Raw genomic sequence first — 3,586 nt, forward strand, 5'->3', positions numbered from 1 at the left:
CAGTCCTAAGCAAATGGACCCCTTAGGTCTCTTCATTTGCACAGTGAAAATAACACTTTCCACAGAGCTGATGTGAGGATCAAATGAGACTGCACAAGGAAAGCCCCTTAATAGCGCTTGGGTAGGAGTTAATAATAGTTCCTTATCACTATTACTGTGCAAAGCACTTTCTTGGGCTGCTATCAGATTCAACCGCCCCTATAATTTATAAAAGGGAAAACAATTCTCGACAACATTTAAGAAATGTGGAAATCCAGGCTGAGGAAGTTGAGTGATCAACTCCAATTCGCTCTTTCCACTACAAGACCCAACCTTCGGGGTAAATGGCTGCGTGTCCCGGGAAAGGGGAGTTGACCTCGGTTCAGCAAGTGAATCTTACTTTCAGTTAAACCTAAGTGGGCGTCTGGGCGCTCCCATCCTGTGTCTGGTCATATTCTACAGCAAGAGAACAAAAAAAGGAGGTTGCCATCTTCAAAGTCACGTTCAACGTCAGGAGTGTGGGCGGCAGGGACACTCAGAAGGAGCCCCCGGATCCACCGCAGCCCCGTACCTGCTCCCCGCAAGCCCAACACCCGGGTGTGTCTAGACCGACCTCCGGCCAGCATCCTTAGGTTCACACCCACCGTGTCTCCTCCTCTCTGGCCCTCCCTCATCCCGGCCGCAGCTCACTTCAGAGGGTGGCCAGTACCTTTCTATGTCTGAGTCTCGGCTCCAGAAGACTGATCCCACCTAACAGCCGACAAACGTCACCAACAGCCACCAACCGGTTTTGAGCCGCTGGCCCGCTCGCCCCGCCCCGTCGGCTCCCGCCTCCGCCCCTCACCCTGTCCGTTACTCCCGACGCCGACGTCGCGCCCACCTACAAGCGGGCCTGGACCACCTGCTCGCTCACCGCCCTTGCCTCCATCCTTCATTTCCTAGCGCCACGCCCTCCTCCAGGCCGGCCCGTCCCCACTGCTCTCCAGGTGTCCAGATTCCCGTCTAGGCTGGCTGAGGCACCCCTGTTGAGCACATAGCTCAGCACCCTCTGCTGCAGGTGGATTCCGCCCATTCCATGACCCACCCATCACCAGGCTGGCCGGTTCGCCGAAGGTCTCCGGGTCACTCCGCACCCTCAGCCACACCCTCAGCCAGCAGGCCCCGCCTCCTCGGGGGACTTTTTCTCATTTTATAGGACGGACCTGTGCATCCTTTAGTCTCTCACACAGCCATCATATACGTCTGGAACTTCCAATGGACCAAGGCCGGGCCTGAGAGGCGCCTGGTTCCCTCTGGCCAGCCTGAGCTCCTGGGGACCAACTGCTAATGCTGCCTCTGGCTCAGAGGACGAGGCATCCTTGGGTGGAGCCGCGCCTGGGGTGGGGCGGGATCAGCCAATGAGATGTGGCTGGCCGGGTCGACCTTCTGCAGAAAGGTCAGCGGGGAGCAAGCACCACCCTACACACTAGAAGCCGTAGTGGGCGTGGCTAAACGAAGGACAGAGCCAACCTAGAGCCAACCTCCTCCGGGAAGGATTGGCCCGGTGGTAGTGGGATCAGCTGAGTCAGCCTGCAGCCAAGAGTTGGCTTGGGTACTGGGAAAGGACCTCTCATATTTTTCTGCCTATACTAATTTGGATTCTCACCAACTCTGTATGAGAATTTCTGTTTTTCTCCACTTCACGGACAGCATTTATTTTTAAAATTAATTTTGGGGGCGTCATCGGCATTGTAATTGGGCTGACATAACTCATATTACAGTTCAGATTTATATTTTCCTAATGGTCAATGATATTAGGCATTTTATAAAATAGATTCGTAGCCCATTTGCAGTTATTTTGAAACGTGTCTATTCAGATCATTTGCCCATGTTTTCTCTTTGGATGATTTTGTTTAATTTCCTTGTATATCATGGATGGAAATTCTTTGTCAGTTGAATGGCTGGCAAACCTTTCCTTCCCTTTTGTCTCTTCCTCTCTGTTTCCTTGCTTGAAAACTTTTTGGTTTCCTGTTTGATTGGCTTTCATTTTCCTGTGTGTTTCAGGTCACAATCTAAACCCTCTGCCTATGCCTGTGTCTTGACGTGTTTCCCCTGTTTTCTTCTAGTAGTGTCGGAGTTGGAAGTTTGAAGTCTTGCATTTTCAGTTGATTTTTGTACTGAGTGACAGATAAGAGTCAAGGTTCTGTTTCCTACCCGTGGGTAATCAGTTTTCCCCAGCACCATTTATTGAATTGGCTGGCACTTCTCTAGTGTGTTTTTGGTACTTTTATCAAGAATCAGTTGGCTGTAGATGAGTGGGTTCATTTCTGGTAAACTTTCTGTCCTGTTGGTCTGTGTTTCTGTTTTTGTGCCAGTGCCATTCACTTTGGTGACTGTGGCTCTTAGTGTTTCTTGAAGTGAAGCATCGTAATGGCCCAAGGTTTCTTCTTTTTGTTAGAGATTGCTTGGACTGCTCATGATCCTTTGTGGTTCTACAGGACTTCTCTGCCTCCTTCAATCCTTCTTTTCCATTTTTCATGTGTACATAACATCCCTTAATCATACATACTCCCACTTCTCTCCCTTACTCCCTACCCTGCTAATTTCCTTCCTCTTTCCAATGGTTCCCCTTCTACTTTCATATCTAACCCCCCCAAAACTCTGATTCCCTGTGTGACAGAAAGCATATTTGTCTTAAGAAATGAGTTTTTAGTTCTGACCCCCCCCCCTTTAGATTAAGGGTTTTCCAGAGTCATCTTCTAAATCTGAGGCTTTTTCTGTGGACAGTTGGTGGGTTTTGCTTGCCAGATCATATTCTTGCTCTTATTTATTTTTAAATTCCATGTTCAGTTAAATCAGGGCTCAAGGGTGCTGCAGAATTACTTTAAATCTCTTCATATTAATCACATTCATGACCTTCCCATCTGCACCAAAGTCCTCTCAGCTTCCCAGGCCAGGAGGCAGAGCGGCAGGTGGAGCTCCCACACCTGTGTTCTTCACACTTGCTAATTGCTCCCTCAGCTAATGACTTTTTCCTAATTGTTCTCTTCTGATTACCTAACAGGGACACATTCCCCATTCTTCAGTTTTTATCAAAGTCCTGTTTTTCACTCATAAAAGACAGACACATTCGGAGTTTGAACAAAGGTAAAGATTAAATCATTGATGAAATGCATGCAATGCATAATGGTTCTGATTAAAGAGAATTAACATGAACTTTCCTCTTTCATAGCTATGAAACTGAGAACCCAGCCCACAGCCACTAATATTAACATTAGAATTGCGTTCTAACATTCTTTTATGCATTACATATAATGTAAGAAAAAAGTGTCAGGTTTTGTCTTTTTTTTTTTTATTTTGGAGATGGGTCTCCCTGTAGCCCCAGCAGGGCTGGAACTCCCTTTGTAGACCAGGCTGGTCTCGAACTCACAAAGATCTGCCTGCCTCTGTCTCCCGAGTGCTGGGATTAAAGCCATGCACCACCATGCCCGGTCTCAGTGTCAGTTTTTAATTGTGTTATTCAAAGGAAACATAATTTCTAGTATGTTCTTATTTAAGTTCTTGCTTCCAACAGCTGCCATGGGTCCCATCTCTGTACACTAATGGAGTTGGAAAGGAACACTAGCTA

The 3,586-nt window shown here is 47.8% G+C and overlaps 1 long non-coding RNA gene across 1 annotated transcript in view; it reads right to left on the bottom strand.

The window, feature by feature from the left end:
• The window catches only part of LOC115070651, a 4,447-nt gene extending 3,151 nt beyond the window's left edge, over window positions 1–1,296 (bottom strand). The window contains exons 1-2 of the long non-coding RNA XR_003849796.1: window positions 1,182–1,296; window positions 380–435 (exon numbers count right to left, since the gene is read on the bottom strand). This is a non-coding gene — a long non-coding RNA (uncharacterized LOC115070651). The remainder of the gene's footprint in view (window positions 1–379; window positions 436–1,181) is intronic.
• Window positions 1,297–3,586: the final 2,290 nt, after the last annotated feature.

Source organism: Nannospalax galili, unplaced genomic scaffold (genome assembly GCF_000622305.1).
Source record: "Nannospalax galili isolate Female #2095 unplaced genomic scaffold, S.galili_v1.0 scaffold155, whole genome shotgun sequence".
In the NCBI taxonomy this organism is placed as follows: Eukaryota; Metazoa; Chordata; class Mammalia; order Rodentia; family Spalacidae; genus Nannospalax; species Nannospalax galili.